The sequence below is a fragment of the Mus musculus genome, chromosome 18, assembly GCF_000001635.26.
Source record: "Mus musculus strain C57BL/6J chromosome 18, GRCm38.p6 C57BL/6J".
Taxonomy (NCBI): domain Eukaryota; kingdom Metazoa; phylum Chordata; class Mammalia; order Rodentia; family Muridae; genus Mus; species Mus musculus.
In genome coordinates, this window is record NC_000084.6 from 69,564,691 (window position 1) to 69,590,939 (window position 26,249).

Sequence of the window (26,249 nt, forward strand, 5' to 3'; positions counted from 1 at the left end):
ACTGCCTGGTTTTTGCTCCGTACTCTCTGTCTGTTGTGTTCTGTTTGGTGTCAGTAGAAGGCTAACAAAGTCAATGAGGTTCCGTGCGCCCAGAGCTGCTGTGTGTGCCGCATCTAGAATGTGGAGAAGGTAGGAGCGACCAGCTTTACCTGACCCTCACTGTGGTGATTAATGGCCCCTGCCAGAAGGCTCCAGGCCTCTGTTGGTACTCAGCAAGTTAAGCTCTGAAGAGAGCCTTGAAAAGGGTGCCTCAAGTTGCAGAGATTTACCTGTCCAGGGCTTTGGAGAGCGAGAGTATTAGTTTCCTGTGTCAGTTACATTCTTTGTCAGTATTATGATGATTTATGGATTTGCATGCGAAAGGAGATTTGTGGAGCGGATTTAGGGAAAAAATTACATGGGTTTCAGCCCAGGGTGCAGGGAGAATGTCTCTATTTTCTGAAGAGGTTGATGAATAAGAGCTGCAAAGGTGGTCACTGTTTGCAAAAGTGAGGCTAGGAGAATCCAGCTGAAACCCAAGCATTCTGGGAACCTGTGATACCTGGGGCTGAGGAGGGGGCACGCTGATGCGATGCCCCAGGTCCTGACCTAGGAAAAGTTGGTTATGATCACAGGAAATGCATGATATATTGATTTGAGTTCATGTATTTGCAAATTTTAGGTCCTCTGAGTATTTAATTTGTTTATAATGGATCCATTGCTAGTAATCTTCTCCTTATGTAAAATAAAAATATGATTTCCTCTCTCTTTTCCCTGTTTTTTTTTTCTGTTCCTTCCAGTGTTATACATGTAAAGGCAGTTTTAATGTGATCTTCTAATGTGTTAAAAAAAAAAAAGGCTAATGGGCCTTATAAGTTCTTATACTTTAAGACAAAATTATATTTAGATTTCTGAAAATGTATTACCAATCAGTGCGCTCATTGGTTTTATTTCATTTTTAGTAAATTGGAAGAATAATGGGTTTTGCAAATGTGCTAGATTAACCCACACACCTGTGTATTTGACTTGATTTCAGTTCAGCTCATCCAAAAAATTATTAAATGAATATATCAGAATAAGTCGTATCAAAAGAAAAACCTCACAAATTTTGTATGCTGATTATCAGACTTGATAATGTTGAAGAAGCTCCACAAAATTAGCCATAAATATGGAAAAATATTGTGTAAATAAAACTGCCAATGGCATATAAAATAGTCATTTTAGAATATCAATATGTCACTTAAAACTGTACCGTGTTGTTATTTCTTGAGTTCCTATATTTCATTCAGATTGGCTGCTTTTGGAGGCACAATTTCAGCTTGAGGTTAGTGGTAGAGCTAACATAGATAGAATTTTAGATGAATAGTTTTAAGGACAGCTTCAAGCGATAAAGTCCTTGAAGTTGTTTAGATTTTGAACATAACTTAACCCTGATAATATTAAAAACATTCAAAGGATGGCTGGTTGTTAGTGACACTGTAACTCTGAGCAGGAGCCACTAGAACTCGAGTTATCTCATTTTATCTATGCCTCAGGTGAAAATAAACTTTGGGCTTTCTGTATTTGTTTGTGATTTGTTTTTTTTTGTTGTTTGTTTGTTTGTTTTGTTTTACTGCAAAAAAAATCTACAGAAATCTTCACAGTTTCTTAGGAGTTATTTGAAGTGGCTACAATATTACCAATTATCAGTAACTTCTCTTAACTCATTATAAATATTTAAGTATAAATATAAATATTTCTCTCTAGTTAGCTGGCCTCTACAAAAACATTTTCAAGAGCTTTTTATTGCTGTTTGTGGCATATCGCATCGCACTATGCTAAGAAAATCTTTTTCTTCTAACATATGACTATTAGAAATTAGAAACGTGTTTATATTATTCAAGTTTTGGCTTTTGATGGACAATCGATTTAGAATTATCACTTCTGAGAGAACTTTTTTGTGGCTAAATGTGTTAGCAGTCCTAAGCAATACATTGATGTATTATAGCCCTTCTTCAAAAGACTAGAAATATGATAAAAATCCAGTTAAGGTTTAGGCAGAAAGAATAAGATAAATTTGAGCAATTTCCGGCTCCCATCACTGCTTAATTGGTAGTTCTAGAGCATCTCCATCGTCTTGGGGCTGGGGTTTACATAGCATCCATTAGCTTTGTTGTATTCTACTACTGATAGGCAGATCTCATGCCTTGCCCCCATCACGTGTGTATTTTTACTTGATTTCAGGAAACTGTGCTAGACACAGTAGCACTTTGGCTCTAGTAGATCTAGATTTCTGTATTTTTAGATCTCCATCTCCCTTATTCTTTTTTTTTAAGTTCAAACCAAATTATGCAACGTGTCTGATACAAGATCCTTCTAAACCTTGTTTCAACACATTCTTGAGTATTTGTGTAGCAGATAGTAGAAGATTGGGCTAGCACTCTCTGATGGTGATCAGATTAAAGATATTGATGTTCTCTTTAAATACACATTTACCAGTATAAATAGTAGTAAATCTATTACAACCTATCAATGTCAACCCATACCCTAGCCCCAGTGAAATAGCCCCTCTCTCTTTCATAGACTAAGAGAGGAACATTTACAGTGTGGTTGGTATCCCACAGACACACGTGGTAATACAACAGTGAGAGAGATGGAGATCTCTCTCTCTCTCTCTCTCTCTCTCTCTCTCTCTCTCTCTCTCTCTCTCTCTCTCTCTCTCGGTTCTTTCAGGCTATCTGGGTCAAGGAGGTGGGGAGAATTGCCTAGCTTTGTTTAAAAGCTCTGCTTTGCCTACAGAGAGAGGGAAGGTGGGGGAGGCTGAGATGAGAGGGAAGGGACTGGTAGTGGGGAGAGGGAGGGAGGAGAGACAGACAGAGACAGAGAACTTGGCTCAGTATCGTGTCATCGTTTTAGTACAAGGCATGAACAAGCATTTGTGCCGTGTGCCACATCTGGCGACCTTGAGTCACTGTGAAGGCTTGGCACAAGATGATATAAAGCATCATCCACAAAGGTCTTTAGAGCCATGGAAGAAGAGAAGACAGGCTCTCTGGAGGGATGACCCAGGTACTTTGGTTAAGGAAAGACTGTGGGAAATGATACTTGAGCTCCCTCTCCTGCTGCAGAAGGTTGTCCTGGTTTCTTCCCACACGGTAACTCGCTACCCTTGCAGCCCTGTCCCACTATCTCATACCCCTTCTCGTCTGAAGGGACTTCAGCAATGAAGCTGTGGTGGTGCTTGAAGCCACCGATCACTCCCCATTTCCAGCCTTTGGAATCTACATGTGAACTTCTTGTCTGCTTAGATCTCTGGATCTTGATCGTCTACTTTAAACCATAGTTCCTTGTGATCTTGGCACTTGGCATCTCTACTACCCTTTCCAGCAAGTTTCTTGTTTGTGAATAGCCCAATAATCACACCAATTGAGCCATGTATTAATGCAGAGAAAAAATGAACCATATTAAATTACAGCTTAGGAGAAATGATCCACACTTAAAAAAAAAAAAACCTAAAAATTAACATAGTAGAATTAAAGTCTAGAAAGGAACAAATTCCAAAGTGTACCACTTAAAAATATTCTTATCAAATGCACAGAAAAAGGAGCAGATGCCGTTTGGAAATTGTATCGTGCCCACTAACATGTAAACATTCAAAGCCTTCATCTTCAAATTGTAATCATCTACATTTTATCAGAAAGTATGAAGAGTTACAGCTTTGGAATTCAGACAGTTGTGGAGTTGGTCTCCGCATTAACTGTGAACCTTCTCATAGGCTCCTTCAGTGTTTCTGAAACATTGTAAGAACCTGGAAATATGAAGGTTTACCCTGTGAGCTATTTTATGGTCTCTGTCATCGCCAGTGAGATTTTTTCACAAACTAAATTTTTCAGTAAAATCTAATTTCCGTGTTGAATTGTAGTTCTGGTTTATTTATTTATGTTTAATTCAGGAGGAACTGACAAGCTTTAAGTGGTCCGAGATAATTTTGGATGCGTGGATCCTGAGGAAAAGATCCTAAAATAAGGCTGGAGCATCTCCAAGAAAATTTGAGGCATGAGTGGGTCCTTAGGTGGATTTGAGAAAACAAAACCGTAGCACGTATTTGATACCATGATACCATATGATCCCCAAGCATCATGAATCCTTAGGTAAAATACAATCTTTCTGTCTGGACTTAACTCTATTTTTATAGAAAGATTATCAGATACATCAGTGAAAGTGGAAAATATTGACAGTATTTATTTTCTTGGATTTTTAAAAAATCACATTAAAAAATTGAAGATTTTAAATATACTAGTAAATTCATACTTTCAAGTGTTTTGTCAAATGATTTCTCAAGAGAAATTGCTAACTTGTTTATTTCTTAGTAGGAGCCCAGAAGTTATATGGTTGAAAAATACACTATTTTAAAACATGCTGGCCATCATGCCTTTTGACAGTTGTCTTAAGGAAATTACAGACACATTGTTCTGTATCGTGTGACACATTTTCATATCAACACATTTTAACCCAAGCAGAAATACAATCCCTTCTTAGTATGATTATGGCAATATTAAATGTGACATGAGTAAACTATCTATCAGCTACCTGGACTAGGGCTTGTGTCGGGAACTCCAGAAGCAGCTGGTCTTGTAAGATAGACTAGAAGGTGTCTTCAAGGTTATTTTCTTGTAGTGATGCACACAACCGTAGTGATGATGCACACAGCCGTCATGGTTTACATTAACAGCAGGTCAGCTCCAAGCATCAATTTTGAACTTGGTGTGCTCACATTCTAGCTAAAAATACTAAAATATGAGATTTGATTACATAAATGGCGTCAATAATTTCTGAAAAGATACAGTAAGGAAGGAGATACAATTAAATCGTGCAAATAGGACAAGAAATATCCACCCAGTTTATACAACATATAGAACACAGCACCATGGATTCTGTAAGAGCCGAGAAAATCATTGTCACGAACTATTTATTTTTTCATGCAGGAGATGCAGAATTCACTAATCCACTCTTAAGCTTTAAGTTCAGTAATGTGTTTTTCTGGACACCAATCTCATCCTCTCTATTGCTTTTAGAGGCTAAGTAAAACGTTAAGTTTTGTATGAGCTTCTGGGGTATGAAGTAAATACAGGAGGACTGTATACTCTTTGCATTGGAGACTCAGTATTTCAGAAAGCACAGACAGGAAATATGCACCATTTGGCATTTGGCATTCCAGGCTTCCAGAAGTTTCCTTAAAAGATTTCAGTATTGTTGGGAATTTCAGAATAATCTTTCCTGCAACTTTGGAACACACTTTCTCCCCTTCTTCTAGAGACTGCCGGTGTGCATATTTTAAATCTGAAGAGGAAAAAGAAAGATAAAAGTCGGCAGGACAAAAATGAAGACTTGCCACAGAGGGCAGATTCCTGTATCTGTCTACTCAGAGCTTGTCTTTGCAAATTAAAAAGTTATAGACTTCAGAATCTCCAAGGAAGCCAGACCATTTCATTCCTCCTGCCAGAAGAGAGTATGTGTGTGTGTGTGTGTGTGTGTGTGTGTGTGTGTGTGTGTGTGTGTGTGTGCACGCGTGTGCTTTTCGCGCACTCACAGTTTGGGGGCAGGAGGCTGCTTTTTTCTTCTCAGTTGCCTCCCTTAAGGTAGGCGTGCAACATAATGCCCCGAGCCTTCTCCAGTGCACATGACTCTTTGTGATTAAGTTTTCAGACTCAGTGTTACCTATTAAGATTTACCAAGATGTCCTTTAAGAGCTCAGCAGCGAGAACAATACATCTGTGCTCCCGTGTTGAGAAAAGAGAAATACGTTTTAGGGAACTGTCAGCTTGCACTTTCTTTCTCACTTCCACTGAAGAGCAGCATAATTTGGTGTGGAAATTTGAACTCTTAGCGGTTTAATTACAGACACTGGCTGCAGGGCTCCTTTACCTCAGGAGGAGGATGGTCCTGGGACTTTCATGTAGTTTGCAATGTTAAAGCTTGTTTTGGAGCATCTGGCTTCTCTATGGATTTCTTGTTTATGGACATACAGAGATGGGGACAGGATATTTGGTTGGGAGCCATTTCCTTCTAGCTATTAAAAGTTCACAGACTGAGCAGTGCTTAGATTTTAACAGCAAAAAAAAAAAAAAAAAAAAAAAAAAAAATCCCCTTCCAGTCGGTGACAATTTGAAACAATTTCCACAGAATTTGAAAGGTTTTATTTGAAGTCATAAATCAGAGACGGACCTCTGGGGGGGCTAAATGCGATTTCATCAAAAAGAGCAAAGTTGTATTTTCCTAAGGCAGACTAACCATAGGCAGGCTGTTGACTGGCACCTGCTTTGTTTCATTTTAAGAGTAAATTGCATTGAATTTTAAGTCCGTATTTCAAAGGAATAGCCTGGGTCTGTACTGTCCAGGGCGTGTCTGTGTAGCCACTGTGTCCCCTTTCAAAGAGCAGGAACTTTCCTAAGACGCAGGCAGATTCTGTAGTTTTAAGGACCGGATTGTTTGATCTCCGAACAGCAACACGGGAATGATGGTGTTCTCCCTTTCAAAGCTGCTTCCTGGGCATAGCAAGCCCTGCCGGCTTTCACTTGAGCACACACGCCCCCTTCATGGAAGTTAAGGTACTGCAGACGATTCCCTGCATCCCACCTCAGAGCCGAAAGCTGGGATGAGCTAAATTCTGTCCAGGTGTTTAGATGTCAGTCCGAAACAAAAGCGAAAGCTGTACTTTTGCAATATATATATATATTTTAAAGTTATGACTCAGCCTCCGGGGCACTCAGGAGAGATTCTGGGTGTGCGAAGCTTCAGTAGATGTGTTTTGATTATTCGGAGATTATTTTGATGATTTGGAGAAAAATAGGGGCGCGCCTCAGCTTTATAGACCTGTCTTCAAAGCTAACTGGTGGGGAAATGTCGTGGTGTCCTGCCACGCTGGTGCTGACTAAAGGGCACATCCTTGTGAAGTATGGATTCATAGTAGAAAGGTTTATTTTCTCAAAAAAAAAAAAAAAAGAAAAAGAAAAAAGACCCTCATAGTACACTCAGTCACGAAAATTGGTACCATTCTCATTCGCTCTCTCACGCGCACAGAGAGGGAGAGAGAGAGAGAGAGAGAGAGAGAGAGAGAGAGAGAGGCAGAGAGAGAGAGAGAGGCTATTTCATCACTACTTGCTGTTAACATTTTAGAAATTTTCAGAAAATGCTCTTTTGGAACAATGATTTTGATATCCTCTGTGAAAGAGTATCTGCCTGCCTGAAGCATCCTCCTCCCTCCCAGCCCATATCATTTTAAATATGCCTCCTGGATTATACTTATAATAATATTGTAATGGCTCTCATTCTCCTGATCGGCACAGTATATCATTATATCATTAGCTGCTAGGAGAAAGCGGTTTCAAGTAGGTGGCTGATTCTTGGCGGTAATGTTTTCAAGTAACCCTGTTTGGGGAATTGGGCCATTGCACAGGTGCCCAGGTGTGCTAACATGGGGCTCAATAATATTTTCTGGTTTGCTCATTACGACATGAACTTGGAGGAACAAAATAATTCAATAACAAGTAGTGTCTAAAGCCTAGGCTGCCGTTTCAACAAACTCTAGTGATTTGGAACGCTAAGCAAAGGGAATCAAAGCCTAACTGAGGTGGTACCTGGTACTCAGCTCATCGAAGCGAAAGAGCTGCGTGTTTGTGACTTGGTAATCACCATCATCACCGGCATTGAAAATAAACCAACCGCAGTAACTTCCGTACTAGTTGAAAATAAGGTTCGAAATGGCTATGAGTTCTGCCACTTAATACACAGGCATATACTTTATGGGTAAAATTTTGTTGTTGAAAGTACATGGGTCCCTCACATGGTACCTTGAACATGAAGTTTATTTGTATAAGTACCCAAGATAGCAATCCATATTATCTATAGTTTCATTGATACATGAAATGAAATTCAGTGCATTTACTGTAGGTCAGAAGTGTTAAGGTTTGTAAAATTCAGACCACAATAGGCAATTGCTAGGCAAACAAAGTCACATTGGTATGTTTGTTCAAGGATACCCAGGAACTCCAGGCTTCTCAGTGGGATGGAAAGTGCGTGTTCTCCCACGCTCTTGTTCTCATACATTCCTATTACATTTGATCCATTCATTTACATATTTTTAAAAGATTTATTTGTTTTGTGTATATGAGTACACCATAGCTGTCTTCAGACACACAGGAAGTGAGCATCAGATCCCATTACAGATGGCTGTGAGCCACCGTGTGGTTGTTGGGAATTGAACTCAGGACCTCTGGAAGAGCAGTCAGTGCTCGTAACCCCTGAGCCATCTCTCCAGCCCCTTCATTTATATTTTGTCAGATTTGCTGTAACTCAAACTAAAGACTAGACGGTCCATGAGCTGTTACACATGACTGTGCCCTTACTAGTCCTTCATTCTTTATGAAATTGGGTGTGGTGTCATTGCCTTTTAAGCATGGCTGGCCTTATAAAGGAAGGCTTGCATTAAGAAAACTGAAAAGCCCATATGACATCACAAGTAGACTTCTGTCACTTTTAACCTCTTACTGTCCCATCAGTCACTTGTTCCCACCTTGAGTCAGGTAAAGCATGAGCTTCTGGTCTGTCCCATACAAGCTGAGCACAACACCTCTGAGTGTGACTTGCAAGGCCATCTCCGTGGAACGAGTCCAGGGTTAACAGGAGCGGAGCCTGATAGGAGCTCCGGCCCTTCCTAACTTGATGCTGGATTTTCGCGCCCTCAGCGCCCCTATTAGGTGGCAAACCTGGGAATGTGCGTCGTGCCTGTGAGTAAAGGTGGCAGTGCACTCATAGCAACATCCTGAGTGACAGTATGTCATCCTGCAGAACTCATTGGCAGCTGCAGCCTTACATCTGGGTAAAGAAGCTGAGGCCTGCATATAGGAGACCATGCAGTGTGTGTGTGTGTGTGTGTGTGTGTGTGTGTGTGTGTGTGTTTGTGAGAGAGAGAGAGAGAGAGAGAGAGAGAGAGAGAGAGAGAGAGGTGCTTGAGAGCTACACAGGCTGTAAACAAGATGCTGTCTCTGCTGCCTACAGCCATTCAGCACCCTGTGTAGGGCAAGGACACTCTGCACTAAGAATATTGTTAACACAGCATTTGGCAAGGGTAGGAAGGTACTTGCCCAGCATGCACAAGGCTCCCAAGTTTAATCCCCAGAGAGCCATCTCTGCTTTAAAAGCATTTGACTACCCAGATTAAAATATCAAAGTTTTCGCCTCCCTGGGGACTGACCACCCATGTCTCCATGTGGTCCTGCGTACAACCCCTGTGGAGCAGCTCCAAGGGGGGTAAAGGCAAGCACCCATGAGAGCATTGTTTTCCGAAATACAGAGACTAGGTGACAGAGTGGTTGAGACATGGGGACTGGTCAGCTTACCTGGAGTTCACTGCACTACTTACTAGCTACACATGACATGAGTATGCAATAGCTTGGTTGTGGTATCACCATTGCACGATGAACTGGAAATTTCAGCAGCAAGGAAGCTACCCCTCTTTTTGCCATTTGATGGGAAATAATCTAACAGGGTGGCTGAGGTCAGAGCAGGTCACGACAGAACAGAGACTCAGCTGCACACAGGATGTTGGCTCAGCACTGGTCGCTTGCTTCTGTTTCGGGCGTTGCTTCGGATGCTCTTTGGGTTCCTTCATCTTGGCCTCGGTCAGCCTTCTTTAATGACGAGCCATACAGCTCTGCATAGGTGCTGCCGTAAGTACAGTAGGCCTAGATGTCCACCCAACACCACTCCTGATATCTTGCTTTTATAGTCAACATTAGTTTGTGTCTAAGTCAGCCTTGCCTCCAATTAGTTGAGAGGCGCATGGTCTTTCCTTCATTGTGTGTAAGTGGTATTCTCGAACCGGTCAGAAATCTGTTTCCTCACGAGTGCTGCCCAGGCTACCTTTGTAGGTGTGGCTCACATTCCTAGCCCAAAGGAAGATGATGGCCAAGTCTTTTAATGGCATCTGGCAGGATAACGGTGTGTGGATCAGCCAGGGCTTGGTGGCCTCCTTGGCTTGTATTTATCACAGAAAGAAGAGCTGACTGTCTTTAGGGCAGTTTAGGTCCATGTCTGACATTAAATATGTTCATGCGCTCACACAGGCACTTTATAGGAAAGCTGAATAATTTCTGGATTCCAGCCACTGCTGTATTGTAGGGTGTGTGTGTGTGTGTGTGTGTCTGTCCTCAGTGCCACTGGTGAATTCTTAAAAGAAAAGTAATTTTGCTCATCACCTATGGGAAACTAAAAACAGTTCAAAAAAAAGCAAGAGCCGGTTAGTGAACTCTTCTTGCTTTTAAAGAATAAAAGGATCCTTGTACAGGTGCTGGGGGTTGGGAGGAGCCTGCGCTCAACATCCCTAGCAACCAGGCAGCAGGTTCAACTCCTCAGGAAAAGTCCTTGGCTGGTGACCGCCCCCACCCCCACCCCCACCCCCAGGAAGCTGCCGGGTCCAGGGTAGCCGCCCCCTCTTTTGGAGTCCTGGCCACCTTGTGGATTACAAAGGATATTGGCTTTCTCCAAACTTCATTGCACTTTGTCTCTTCATGGAGTGAATGCACTGGCAGTGGAGGGCTCGTGCTGCTCCCCCAAATGATCCCCGTTTTGTTCAGCAACACCAAACTTCTCCACTCGCAGTTCATTTATGGCTCTGATGAGAGTGGTGTGTGTGTGGTTTTTTTTTTTTTTTTTTTTTTTTCCAGGAAACACACATTTCACTTTTTGACCCAGGAGCATCTGCTAGGATTTTTTTTTTTAATACTACTTTGGCATTCCGAAAGTGTTAATGTCTTTCATATCTGTTTAATGCTATTTAGGGATATTTACGATCACCTCTTGGTTACTCGGGGTAAAGTATGTCGCAATTTTTTTAAAACAGACAGGAAAGCATTCACATGAGGAAACAGATTGCTTTAAACATGTGCTTCCTGTGACAGTAAAAAGAACAAATTAGATTTAACACTGTGTAATGAATGCAGAAATGTGTACATTTAAGCTTTTAAAAAGCTTTATGTTCAGTTTTGGTCACAACAGAAAGTGAGTCACCTGAACAAACAAATCAAAGGAGCCCCCAGGCCCAGTGTCCCCAGACTTCTGCAGTACCCAGCAGTTGTACCCCTTACCTTAGGCTCCTTCAGCACTCACAAAAGGGAGCCTTGGTGCCGCAAAGGGCAGGAGAGAAGCCTGAGGCATTCTGTGGTTTCACAAGACTAGATTCTGACCCTACATTTTTAGTGCAGAGAAACCCAAATGTATTGGGAAGAAGAAAAGAATCTGTTACTGGCTTGCCCCCACTCCCTTCACAAGTAGTAAAGAAACACACATACACACACACACACACACATACACACACACACACACACACACACACACACACACACATACACACACAGATACACACACACACCAACGAGACAAACAAACAAACAAACAAAAAACCTTTCTGAACCCACCTACCCCCCTGCTTTTCCTGGAAGAAAAAGAAAACCTGATACTCACTAGCTAGCATTTACTGCAATTAAATTATGGAAGAAAAAGCTTCCTTATATAACTCCCTTCCTTCATGAAAGCTGGCTCGCAGGGAGGGGCTAGAATCTGAGTTCATAGTTCTACCTCGCTTCAAAATGCTGAACAGAGGGCACGAATCCTGACCCCAGCAGAGGAGACATCCATAGCCACTTCTGCCTGCGCGCAGCAAACGGTGCCTTTCTGTTCCCCGTGTTCTCATAGCTAAGGGTTTGTGGCATGCCCTCCATCGCTCTGGCCAAGGAGGGCCAGGACAGAATCCCTCAGGGGAGGGCACGTAGTTTGGGGACATCTGACTCTCTTACAGCACACACTGAGGTACTAATATCAAAACAGACTGCTTGTCGTCGCGCGGCGGGGCGGTGCTTTTTTTGGCTGCCGTGGTCGAAATGAAATGGGCAAGCTGTAGTCCGCTTGGCATCCGAACGGGCTAAGGGAAGCTGGGAAATGGGAGTCAGACTGTGAATGCAAGTAACAGCCAATGGTTAACTTCCTTTTTGTGTGTCACTTGGCAGAGATGAGACTGATGGCGATTTTCTTTTCTTTCTTTTCTTTCTTTAAAAAAAAAAAAACATGGGTTAGAGTTCAGTGCCCTGGGAAGAGCGGTGGAAGCTGTTATTGTGTGTGTGTGCGTGTTTTTTTTTTCTCGTACAGTTGACTTGTCTTGATTTCTTGAGGCCAGTACAGATGTTTCAGCAGCCAGCATCAGGAGATGAATCCATGGCAGTCAGAGGCACTCTATAGGTGCAAAGGTGATCAGAGGAGAGTGGGTCCACGGAAAGTCTTGCTGCTGATCAGTCCTGGGAAAGTCCAATCCTCCAGAAGGCAGTCCTTTGCCAAAACAGAATGCTCCCAAGTACACAGACACCCGAAGATATTTTAAAATTATCACGAGTCCACATCCCTCATTTCACATTAAAAATTCAAATCCATTTTGAACTCTGGGAATACAGAGCTAAAATGGTCAGATTATATTCGGCTGAAATGACCTCCTGACTCTTTGAGAGGCTATTGCTCTTCCGTTAGCCACACTACATCTTTGAAGATTCTGGGGAATGTGTGATAGAGAACTCCCAACCTTTTCAAGATTTCCCTAGTATATCTCTGTTTGCAGAGAGCTGCTCCCAAAGTCGAAAAGAGCGAGTTGCCATCTTGAGGAGAGAATTGCATGTTTAGTGAGCACCAAATGGTCTCAGTGTTAGTCTGGAATTCTCAATATAGACGGTTGCTTTCAAATACTGTTTATTCCTCTCAAAACTTCCAAACGTTTACACACGATATCAGGAAAGATGACCAACTCCGACAACCCCAGGAGCAGGGAACGAGGCTTAGAGAGAGAAGACCATTTGTCTGATAATTACAGAGCATCTCTTAAGAGTTCGAGCGAATTCTGATTAACCTTTCTGTTCCCACATTCTCACATGAAATTAGCACACCTTTTAAATTATTATCTAGTATTTAAACACTATTTTTTTTTTAGTGTTCTTAATGCAACAGGTTCTAGAGACACCAAAAGTGTGGGGTAGGCTTCAAAAAAACCTTCATTTTTCTTACATTTTAAATGTTCTGTTTGTGCAAAATTTCGAGAATCACCATAAGGGCTTCTTTGCATTTTTAATTTAGTAACTAACATATGAATAAATTTGCATATTAATTAGTTGCAGATTAAATCATGCATACATAATTGCCTCCTTACTGTGTTTAATGTTTGTCAAAATCTCCAGCCTGGTTTGATGGATGTCGTATGAAAGATTACAATTTGATGTACCCTTGGAAGTATTTACACCAATAATGCTAGATTCTTAATAGCAGAATTCTCTAGTTCTATACAGTTACTAATAAACATGTAAGATAGGTACATGTCCCTTTGACTAAATTTTTCTCTTTGCACCAGATCATTTACTATTCATAATCATTAATGCATCTCCTAATTATACAGCATATGTCTGTTAACCCTTTAGTTGCCGACGTATTCCAGTAGTACCTTCTTTCTTTTTCTTGTCCTTCTCTGCAGAAAACCAGGTATTTGATAGAATCCAGATGACACCCTTCACTTATTTCTATGTTTCTATGCTGTTGTGTAGAAACAGCTCCCAGGCCATTTATTTTAACACCCAGCTAAGAATCATCTGAATACTTTATCTTCTCTAGCTGAAGACCAACAAATGACCTGTGTATCCAACCCTCATAGCTATGGGATTTTCCTCTTTTATCAACTGTAAGAATAATTTGTGAATTTCAGATACTTTATATGAAATAGTTAGAACAAAGACATGCTGCTAGCACATCTGTCTTATTTAGGAATAGAATTAAAACAAGTAAAATTATTTGGTATATTTTATTCTGTCCTAAATATTATAATAAATTTAGTGTCTGATCAAAAAGTGGCTGTGACTATTTTGTAAGAATTTGGAGATCTTTACATTTGAAAATGCCCACAACACGGATGCTCCTCATTTGATAAAGTATAAAACCATCGTTAAATATTCGTTACAAATCAATATTTTACTTATTTGGGTTTTTAAGTTTTATTTCATTCATGTAAAAAGTAGACTAGGTTTTCCCTGCTTCTTTAGTATGTAAGCTGCTTATGGCACTATTATCCTACATTAATGAATATTCCTACTGTGTAAAATATTATCCAAAATGAAGGTGTTGATGTCATTTTAATGTGAAATTTATAGTTAAATTCATAACACATAATGAGAAATATATACACAGTTCTGCTCCAATCTTGTTCAAGACTCCTGAGCTATTCTGGTTTATAATTTGGAGTATATATATATTTTAAAATTAACTTTCAATTTAGTTTGAAAATCTGGAAAATGTTAATTCATTTGGGCACTACCATTAGAGGCCAAGGGAAATTAAGGCCCAGGCCAATGACATTGCTTCCGTTGTATAAAGAATAGATGCAGCAAAGGCATGGGATGCATTTTGAGAAATCTGTTTTAAATATGAGGACTTGTTGACCAACTCTGAATTCCACAACGGTCATAATATGTGACTTGTACCTGTTTTACCATCGAGTGTGTCACATTTATATGCCTCATAAAGACTACAGAGATTAAAAAGGAGGCAAACATAAATGGCCGATTTCCTTTATTTGAGTCTGACATAGGAGAAAAAATATCCCTTGGTCGCTTACCTCAGGAACGTTTCCTTTCTCGTTACAAGGCAAAAAAAAAATAGTTATTGATTTAGCAAAACATCATTTTGCAGCATGAAATAGCACATTAAATTATTTAGCAATGTGAAAATGAACCGAAAGCTGCAAAACTCATAAAAGGAAGCAAACAGTCAGACCCGAAACATATTTATCCACAGCCATTGTGCCTAGGTAATTCAGGGCATATGGTATGTAAATGATGTTTGGAGATCCTTGCCAAATCTGCACACAACGGGATAAATTAAGGACAGGTTTCCCTGGGTGTCAGTCCCATGACTATGGCCCGAATGCTCTCTGCTCCGATGTGTGTGCCTTGTTCTTGGCTTTTAGCAAGTACGGCACTCGCATTCAGTGACGAAATCCGGTCCTTAGCCGGCTTCTCAGGCGTTATTCGTAATTCCCCCAAAACTGCTTTATGATTCAATTTAAAATATAGCACCAGTTTGCCAAACTTTCCTCTTGTTCCCACATTTCAAAAGTAAGATGTGAATAATTCATCAGTATATGTTTGGATACGAAGCCATATTTAAATGGATCTTCTCAACAATGGAGATGGAGCACTTCTTGGCTACTGAACTGAGAAAGGCGGGCCCAAGTCTGACTTTTTCCCAAGGTCAGGATAAAAGTGTTTTCTAGAATAGGGAGTAAATTGTTTTGAACATTTACAGATTATAGTTCCATGTGAACCTAGTCACAATTTATGAATTCAGCTTGATAATTCAAATAATTGTTAGCACTTCTTTTATTTTTGAATTACACTTGGAAATGGATGCTCTCATTTCCAGAACAGAGAAGGCACCAGACCCATCTCCATTTGCAGTTCATTTTCAGGCACCAAAAGGTTGCGCTCTCCCCTTCTTTCCTAAGCTGGGGGGCTCAGTGCGTGAATTTTAATGCTTCATTTATCCTTTTTGAATAATCTTGGAACAATGTGATTGCAGATCCCACCTAAATCTCATGTCTCATTCATTACAGAACTTGATTATTTAGTGGAATAAATGTAAAACTTATATCTTATAAATAAAAGGTATTCCAGGATGTTGTATTTATAAGATATTTTTTACTGTGAAGATTGCTTTACATGAATAATTTTAAAAAGATAGTGTCCTTAATTATGTTTTTATTTGAATTAACAATTTGGGCTATGCCCCTACTATTACCACTTCATTTATGAAAAAAATAGCATATTGATAACTATGTAGAAAACAGAAATAGGCTTAGTCCTTATATATTGCTCTGCAAAGCAGGTAAAATTAGAGAGAAAATACTTGAGGTCAGCATCAAGCAATGCTATTTGATATAAATTCCAAGTTTATATTAATGCAAGTGGTTGGGAGTCTAAGGAGTGGACCTAATTCCATAGAGCCTATGGAACTCCAGGCAAAGTTATTCTGTGGCTGTCCCTCACTTCATTGAAGCTACTACGCACAGCTGTGCTTGCGACTCAACCGCAGAGAGCAAGGCAATATTCATTGGAAAACAAGGCTCATCTTCCTTTCAACTTTATGGAGAACTTGCAGCCTCCAAAGAACAACAATGGAGTAATCACAAGTTGCGATTACAGAGCCCAGATGAAATGAATCGCACAGGAGGCTGCTGTGGCGTGAGTTTACTTCCACAGTAGAAGCATTGTGAATGCCAATGGGGTAACCATCGCTGCAGTGCAGGCTTAAGTGACAGTCTTTGGACTAGATAAGAAACGAAACACCTGTGCTTCATTCAGAGACGCGAAGGTGTGTCTGGAGATGTAAAAGAGACTTGAGATTTTCAATTTCAGCAAGGTCTTATTACGATGGTTATTGTTGTTGTTGTTGCAAAGTCATAAATAATAAAGTATCTCAATTGTGGAAAGTTATTTTATGAGTTGTTTGATTCAAAATGATTAGCAGTTTAATATATTTTTTAGAAACAAATACGAATATAAAAAGAGAGAGAGAGAGAAAGAGTTAAATGAAATTTACATCTTTCCAGACAGCTTGGCATGTCAGGTATAAAACTCTGGCAATTTCCTCCCAAACATCTGATAATTTGGGTTTATGGAGGCAACCTGTACAGTTGTGAAGTATTGTATTGCTTCTGAGTGTTTTTCAGCTGTGACATCAGTAAGTTAAAGAGACTTTCTAAAAGACTAAGCCATAGAAAAATAGCCTGGTGTAGTGTTTGCTTTCTGACATAATATTCTTAGTAAGGGCCATTGAAAGGATATGGCTGTATGCATACACTTCCTGAGTGTTAGGTAGCTTTTACCCAGTAAGCCTTTGATAAGAATTATGGCTTATGTATATCCATATCTGAAGAGTATTTCATGTTTGCCTTTACGGAATGTTAGTACCACTCTTATATAACTCTAGTAAAACGTTCTACCTATAGTTCTAGTAGAAAGTTCATCATATTATCATATTTTATCATATTGTCAAAAGACGTTTAAACTCCCCCAAAGCTAAGAAACTGCCATTTAGTAGACGTCACTTTCTTACATCATCATATGAAACCCACTTAGAATGGAATCCTTTTAAAAATCAAATATCGCCTAAAAACCAAACCAAACCAAACCACATATTCATTATTCACCTACTAAATGCTAGGCTCCTTGTTGGTGGGCGACCATCATGAAGACTTATGCAAAGATGACCTTAGTTGTTTTTAGAAGCGAGAATGTCTTTTAGAATACGTTAAAGAGGCCCAGGCCCAGTAATGTTCATTGTAGAGTAATAACTGCAGAGGTTATATGACTCTTAAAAATCCAGTGATCGCAGTTACATCATAAATAATATAATCACATCTCCCATGGTAGCATACCATGCAACACAGAAGCAAAACCAGCCATATGTCACTGTAATTATTGTTGAGTTTCTTTGTTATCAGCATGTTTAACAATGAGACAAATAACATGATTTTTTTTCTATAGTGCCTAGAATCTGGTTAATAGACTGATTTGGCAAAGGAAACAAGCCAAAATTAAATATATGAGACTGGTATGTTAAGAACGTTTATTCATTGTTTCCCTCTACAACAAGGAACAGTAGTGTCCAAGAATGTGAGAAGGAGGTGTCAGTTAAGGCCTGTGAGGTGGAATGGCTAAGGTAGAATCTAGCTTGAATAAGGACAGATGACTCACTGAGGAAAACTAAAGACTCCACGAAATGAACAGGAGTGTACATCACACAGGTCGAGTGACCAAATGACTGAACAGTGTCGCCTTTCAAAGTGACAATGCATGTATCCATTTTGGATACATTTGGATACACATCTTTGGCATGTTGCTGGCTCTGTTAACTGCTCCACAGAAATGAAGGGAGTCGAGGTCCTTTCCCTAGTGCCCTCTGGTGAAGCGTGCCTGTGAAGGAGCATGCTCTCTGTCAGCGCATCAAATACAACGTGTCCCACCTCTCTATTTCAGTAGCTCATTAATAGAAGCAAGAGAAAGACCCAACTATGAAATCAATAATAATGAGAACATTTGAAAGCTAGTGGAATAGCTACCATATAATTGTGTGTTATCAGTAAAAGTAGCTTTGGTGCTATTTTTTTAGCTTAATAATATGCAATTATTTTTAAGAAGACATAATTCTCAAATTGAAGTTCTAGCTAGTTAAGCGGTGTTTATCTGGCAAACCTTCTCTCTGAACTTGAATTCTTTTGTTTCTCTTTCTTTTGTTTTGTTTGTTTGTTTGCTTGCTTGCTTGCTTGCTTTCTTCTTTCTTTTTGACAGGGTATGTAGCCTTGGCTAGCTGGCACTCACTATATAGACCAGGCTTTCCTAGATTTACAGAGATCTGCTGGCTTCTCCCTCCCATGTGCTGGGAGTACAGATGTGTGCAACCACACCTGGCAATTTCTTTCTTAGAAAAAAAAAATACCGTAAATTACATCTTGCTCATCTAGCTCATGTGTGTGGCATGCTAGGCCTGCAGAGGTCAGGGGGCAATGTTCACGAGTTGGTTTTCCCCTGCCACATGGGTTCTGGTGGCCCACCTGACAGCAGGTGCCTTCACCTGTATCTCTCTAGCCCTCTTGACTTGACTCCTTTCATTGTGGAAAGAAGAGAAATGAATCTGAGGTTAGTGTCTTTCTTTCTTCACCCAGTTAGCAAATGTGTCAGAGCTCTGATTATGTGTCTGTGACAACTGCAACATTGCTGTGCTGGGGCAATGACATAGAGGCACGATTTATTTAATAGCAGTTCATGTTATTCAATATTTGTGGAATAACAGACGTATCCCAGAATGAACCTTATCTAGAAAGGGCTGCCCTTCATGGTTCTGGACTGTAGAGCCTTCCAGATCCCGCACACATTGTGGCCACAGTGTTTGTTTCCCAAAAGTCACAGCAATTATCAGAGAGGCTTTTCTTGGTAAGAGATCGAAGTAACCCTCAATTATTCTTCTATGTTTTGAGTTGATCTTTCTGAAATCCTTTATTACAAAGCAATGTTGTGATTTTAGGGGTGACGAGGAGCTTTCAGCTCTATGACTTATTTTCCATAAGAAGAAAAAAAAAAAGGTTTAGTTGAACCCAGAACTTGTTCAGATTTTAAAAGGAAGTGAGAAATTCAGCTAGCATTTGCAGTTGTGTTTTTGTAGATTCTGCAGCTTGTCCAGTGAATTTCCACATGGGAAAGGATGTTGGGGCTCACATGCTCTCTTTAGTTTTTGTTGTTGTTTGTATTGTTTTGTTTTGAAACAGGGTTTCTCTATGTATGCCTGGCTGTCCTAGAACTTGATCTGTAACCCATGCTTGCCTCAAAAATCACAGAGGGCTGGGATTAAAGGCATGTGCGACCACCGCTTGGCATTAAAGTCTAAGTAACACAAATACAATCAACTTATTTTTTTTCCTTTTTCATATTTCATCATTTTCATTGTAAACTATGTAAACATTTAATAATTGTACTACTGTTTCTATCCAAGGAATATGTCATTCTTAGGAATCTATATTTTATGAGGTAAATCTATACATGTTTTACTATCAAAGATATGAGGAACCATTAACTATATGCAGCTTAGTATCGCTAATAACTCTGAAGGGTGCACAGTGTCTGCACTCAACGCGTAAAGCTGACAATTTCCTGTGTGCTGTCCTTTCCGATCCATCCCTTTGCATAGCCCCTACACATGTACCTTAAAGTACAAAGGTAACCAAACATGACTCGCAAGGCCTGAACAGATGTCAAAGTATGGGCCATATCCTGTAATAAAAAAATAATTGACCAGTTATTTTAAGTCATTTTTCAACTTAAGTATTTCATAGTCACGTTCAGAGCAAAGCAAATGCCGACATTTTGGGAAGTGAATATCCTGTCAAGCAAAATAGAGGAAACTTTCATGTCACTGACTGGGAAGCAATTTCTTTGCAATTTGGTACCAATAACAATAATGCTGAGCTTGGAGAATGGCCCCGTGGGTAAAGCCTGTTGACCTGAGTCTGATTCCTAGAACATACATGGAGGTAGGAGAGAATAGTCTTCTATAAGTTGTCTGCTACATACATGTACATGCACATACATACACACACACTAAAAAAAATATTTTTTTTAATTTTAAAACATTCTACTAACCTCTTTTAAATTAGTTATTTTTCTCAGCCATAAATGGAGAGTGGTTAAGACCCTTGCTCCATATTCCTTGCGAGCTGTCACCAGGCATCATAATTAACTTGATCTAGTGTTCAGAGTCAGCTTATGTCAACATCAAACTTTTACTGAGAAATTCTTATTTTCGTGTTGTTCGCGTTAGACAAGTGCTCAATTGTTTATTTCAGTTTCCCTAGCAGTGGCCCAGAATTTTTCTTAACTGTGCCTTAGCTCTTACAGAGCATTTCTTCTAAGATCCTCGAGAGATTTTCCTGACATGTTGCTGAAGAGGATGCAAGTCTTGTCTCCCCTGTGCTGCTGTGGCCATACCTGTGTTTCTGTGTAGGGAGAGGACTTAAGATCAATGGGACCGAAGGTCACCCCCAGGTCATTTAGCATGGAGGAGCACAGAGTTTAAAACAGGGAGGAATCACTGCCCAGTACAACCCGTTCCCTTGCCTTTAGGGAGGCCTGGCCTGTTCCTGCTTCCTCCTTAAGATGCTGTCAATTCTAGAACAAATTGGCTTCCAGTGACACAAGAGAGCATTTTAAGCAGAGTCTTTATAAAACAGGAATCTGAACTGGACACTTGAAGGTCAGTATGGTGCTGTCCTTGAACACTCTCTGCCTTAGAGCTTGCTCACTCTTATTACCTGTGTTTCTATTATAAGCACTGTCAGAGATCGCCTCTCCAGTATTTGAGAGTTGTTTGTTCTCTGTCCAGCAATTTGCCGTTCTACTCACTCAATGATGTCAAACTATTAAATGTAATCAACAGAAACCTCAGGAAATTGCTAGAATTCCACTCCAGAGGGGGTTCACAAGCCCTAGACAATTAGTCTATTTTGAATGAAAATTACTTGCTTTGTGGTACTACCCCCACCCTGATTATTATTGAGCAATGTACTGGGAAACCAAATATCTATTCATAAATTTGTAAAAAAAAACAACAACAACAAAAAAGTGTGTTGTTTTGCTGTTCGTCCTGTGTACAAATTCCAGTGAGCTTCTTCATCAATCCATTTTCAGTGGGGGAAAAAGGAGTTTTCAAAAGTAGTTCTTTAGCCTAACAAATAGGCTCAGAATTTCTCCCTTTAATTTTGGAGTAACCTTTTTAAGCCTGTGCATCAATATGAAGAGACATAATCAATACGGAGAGACAGACAGCCGTTTTCACATTTCATTCAGTTCAGACCTGAGGTCTGGCCTGGGGCTCCCAGTCCAGGAAACGCAGCAATCTGAGTCAACTTCCTCAACCCCTGTTTTCATATTGTCCAGTGTGACGCTTCCTCCTTGTACCAAAATAGAAGTGGTTTGTTTGTAGAGGGTGCTTAGAGACATGCTATGGGTCACAGGGTATTAGGATAATTGACTAAAAACAATTTTTTTTCCCAATACTTCCAGAAGGAAGAGACTGAGACATAGGGAAAAACTAAAAAAAACAGAGTGAGTTTCCTCTTCTTAAATAAGATGTCCCCTCTCTGTGTTCAGAAGTATTGTTTGTGTTAGCTTTCGTGATTCCACTTAGTATTTGAGACACGATGGCGTGTCTCAGTATCGAAGTTACTCACACTTGTGTAACCTGAGGATAGGAGGTTTGGAGAGTCCACCCTACAGTTTCCACCAGGATCAAGCAGGCCCATCTGTGTCTTCTGCTCCCGCTATCTGGTGTCCAACTTTATCTTATCCTATAGTAGGTTAGCTCAGGCTGGTCAATTTGTATGAGGAGTGGCATCTCGGACCTCTGGCTTAGTGAACTGCATAGCCATTGAGATCAGTTAGTTATGAAACTGGCATGCTCATAGGATGCTTCTGCACAGCACAGTGAAAGTGGGTGGGAGGGTGGAATGGTGAGTCCAGCCGGAGGAAGTACACAGGATCCGGGGACCCGGCTTTCAACATTGATTCCTCATGATCTGTCTGTCTCCCAGATAACATGCAATCCACAATGGAAAAGGAGGAATCTCTTTCTCCAGAGGAGGAAGGATAAGTTCCCAATGGTCAAAGTCAAATATTTATGGAACAAATCTGATTCAAAACCAATATTTTTTTCACTGCTTACCTTAGCAATCAGTATGGAGTACTTAAAATCAATGTGACTCTGAGCTATCTTGTCCAGCCATGAAGAAAATAAATATTTGGTCACGTCGTAAGCTATTTAAAAGTCTACACATGAGCCCAAGCCATAAAAGAATCAAGTTGAAGATTACATAGGAACTTACATCTAGGAAGTCATGGTAGAAATTCAATTCCATAGTCTCTGCTAATATTGCTAATATTTGATTTATTTGTGTAGTAAAAGCTACTTCCAAAATAAATTCACATATCTAGTAGCCTATATTAACTTCTAATTATTATTCCATGAGGCATTTTCATGCCACTGAAATGATTGTGTGACTCTTACCTTATATTTTATTTTTTTACACTCTTTTATTTATTGTGTGCGCATGCATATATGTCTGTGTGCCCGACACAGTGTGAATTTGGAGATCAGAGAACAACATGCAGAAGTCAATTTTCTCCAACATGTGGGTACCCAGGGATCAAACCCAGGAAGTCAGGTTTGGTGGGAAGACCCTGTATGTGCTGCACCATCTTATCAGCATCTACCCCAGAGTTATGAATACCGTATTTATTTATTTTAAATAGATTAACTTTTAACTATCTAACGATTAAGATAGCTTTTAACTATTTATTTGAGCTAAATACATTCTCTTAAATAATGAGGTAGTAACTAAATAAGCATTTTAATGAGAGAAAAGCGTTAAAATTGTTTCTTTTTATTGTAGCCTTGTGTTTAAGTGTGTGTGTGTGTGTGTGTGTGTGTGTGTGTGTGTGTATTGGGGGGGTGCACATGAGTGCTCACAGTAGCCATAGAGTTCCAGTGGCTATGGAAGTGTAGTTACAGACAAGGTTGAGCCACCTGAAGTAGGTGCTAGGAATCGAATTCAGGTTCTCAGGAAGAGCAGCATATGCTTTTTGAACAATCTCTCTATCCCTCAAGAAAACATTTTTAATGTAGACCTCTTCATTGAGAGTATTAGTATTAGTATTGATTTGTTGAGACAGAGTTTCTCTGTGCAGCCCTGACTGTCCTGGAACTCACTTTGTAGAGTAGGATGGCCTCATGCTCAAAGATCCATCTACCTCTGCCTCCCAAATGCTAGAAATAAAGGTGTGCACCACCAGGCTCACCTCTTCATTGCTGTTTAGAGCACATAAAATATTTTACATTCTAAATACCTCAATATCAAGACAGAAATAGATGTGGACAGTAGTTTATCAGAGTTCACTATTTGATTGCAAAACTGTCTTAGTCTTCCAGTCATCCCAGCAAATGAGAAAGGACAGAAAGAGGGAGAGAGGTAAGGGGCAGGATAAAGAGAGAGGGAGAGGGAGGGAGAAAGAGAGAGACTGACTGCTCATGTCTGTGTGCCTGGGAGTCTCTGTACCTAGCTCATTATTTTGGTAATTAGATCTTTAATAAAATTGTATGTCATCACACCCAATAGGATTTTTTTGTCACTGCACTTTAATTTGGATATTAAACATTAACCCCTAATTACAAGCCCTCAGAGCTTATTCAAATTTTTCATAATACAGCAGTCCATGTATAAGCATTTCCTACTTAAAGATCCACATCAACTTAGCTCATGAGTTCAATCTCTCGGTTATAGTGACTCCTACTGGAGAGCAAATGGTATAAATGCACTGCCTTCTCTGACATCCTTTCTCAGTGGTTCAGAGCAGCTTAGACAACCTCCTCCTGCCACCATGCAAGATCTGCTGTTCTTCTAAGTTTACGTACAGAAACATACTTTTGAATGCTACGGAATCATCAAAAATCAACGTTAAAAATCTCCTGGTACAGTTATACTTCTCAAACTAATGGTCTACAATTTCTAGAGAAATTGTGAGTAGGTACCTGCTTGGCTTTGGAATTTTATGCTTTTTTTTTTTTTCTTTTCTTGTTAGTAAGCTGCCAGACCCTAAGTCCTTTCAGGATGGTGATTATTTTCTTGCACAGAGGAAGCGGGGAGAGGAGAAAGTGTTCTCTCACATGCAGCTGATCTGCTGGGGGAGCTGTGTTCTCTCCTTTAAGTCCTGGAAGGAGCCAATGTTTGACATAAAGGATGCAGCTAGCACTCACACCTGGGCTGTCTGGCTTGGCCAAGATCCCTCTGCTGTAGAGCAGCAATGGTGCCATTCCTATACCCATAGTCCCACCCTCCAGTGGAAGCCTTCCGGGTGTCATACATTGGTTCGTAGTCTGATTCTGTTGCTTTGGTCTCTTTTTGGTTTATAAAATGTTATCTAAGGCTATTCAGTTTTCATTCCCTGTCTTGGAAGTGAGACGGAAATACCTCTCACAAAGTTCCTGGTGTGAGAATTAAAGAAGCGAAGATCCTTGCTCTTTAAACTGCTTATCCTTAAAGATGTATTGAGTACTGCCTTCTCACCGAGAGAATTAATGGGATAGCTATTTGCCAAATGTGGGGATTTTATGTATAGTCTTGCTTATTTTTGTTTTGTTTTGCTGTCAATCTCTGGATTGATAGATACCCCCATCTCTTAATCCATGACATTTACCTAATTCAACTGTGCTACGTAAAAGCAACCGGCATTGTAGAAGTAAACAATACACTACGTATAAACTTTAACGTGATTAGTGACTTAAGCAAGAACAAGAAGTTGTCATGTTCTACTAAGTTATGTGATAGGGGCATGGCATCCTTTCCATGAGACCATCATGCATCCATCCACCCATCTGTCCATTCATTGCTTAGCTCATATTCAAAACCACCCCACTTTATTTGATTAGACATGTATTTGTGTAGTAGGTTTATTTAGACACTAGTGTTATATAAGTTTGCATTTATTTTTCTTGGGGAAAATGGTAGAATCTCCTCTAATATGATCTGAGGTTGCGAGTGTTTTCTTCCTTCCTTCCTTCCTTTCTTCCTGTAACAATTTATTGTCTAAGTCTTTAAAATATATAGAATTGCTCCTACTTGAATTGAAGCCGTAATCGTTAGTCATATTTTTCATTATGTTCAAGAGTCTGCTTGCATCTCTTGGCAGCATGGTCATGTCTCTGTCTTGGTTAATATGTTCATGTCTCTTAGAGACATCATTTCTAAGATGGAGCTTAACTGGAAGTTGGAAATCACCTAAAAGGTGTGTGTGGTTAATATGTTGAATGAACATATTAACCAAGGGTCTGCTTTCAAGAACTGTAGGATTTGGCTAGTTACTGGTTCAGTTATGTAATCCATTCACCCCCACAAGATCTTACTGAATATCTCTCTAACTTTCTGGGACTATTACACCATTGCCTTGGGAGTGTATGTGCAAAGAATCCCCAGGTTTCTGTGACATGGTACATGTAATGTTGCAAGCACCAAATGTGCTTCACTTCAAATATCAAGGAACTCTTGGAGGAAAAAAAAAATAACAAATTGTCAACTAGATGCTAGAAGAAATAAATGGTATTGACATCTTTTAGTAATCAGTTTTATTATTTAATAAATATTGATGGCAAGTTTCACCATCTACTGCGTTCCCAATGATGCTTGCTAGTTAAGTACCAGAGAGAGAGCTGGCCCTCTGTTTAGCCTGGCTGTCATTTCAGTGATGAAAGGAAAGGGACCTCAATGCTAAGGTCCTATTTGTTAAGTATACACTGATGCAAACCAGTCGAAGGCCTTACAAACTGGCTGCTTAAGAGCCAGACTTCTTTTTAAATTATCACAAAACACGTGGATTCTTACATACAGCTCCAGTCTGTGCTCGCCTCCCCCCCCTACACTTCACACTCAAGATTTATCACGAATGATATTTCTGTCACCAAGACATCTTCAGGGTCTGAGATTGAAGAACTGTCTCAGTTGACAAGGCACTGACTTGAGTTCTTGTTGAGTGACACGTACTTCAAGGGCAGCAAAGCAAAACCCACACACCACTGGATGACAGTGCATCTTGCCTCCCTGGGCATCATTCACA

At 40.0% G+C, this 26,249-nt stretch overlaps 1 protein-coding gene across 48 annotated transcripts in view; it reads left to right on the forward strand.

Moving 5' to 3' along the window:
- Tcf4 (transcription factor 4) overlaps positions 1-26,249 on the forward strand; it is a 344,539-nt gene that overhangs the window by 221,262 nt on the left and 97,028 nt on the right. For 4 of the 48 annotated variants that reach the window (XM_006525760.4, XM_006525762.4, XM_006525766.4 and 1 more), the window contains exon 1: positions 1-26,249. This exon is cut by the window's right edge and continues 2,645 nt beyond it. The exons of the other annotated variants lie outside the window; for them this stretch is intronic. The gene's annotated coding sequence lies outside the window, so the exon portion shown is untranslated. 48 annotated transcript variants of the gene reach the window in all.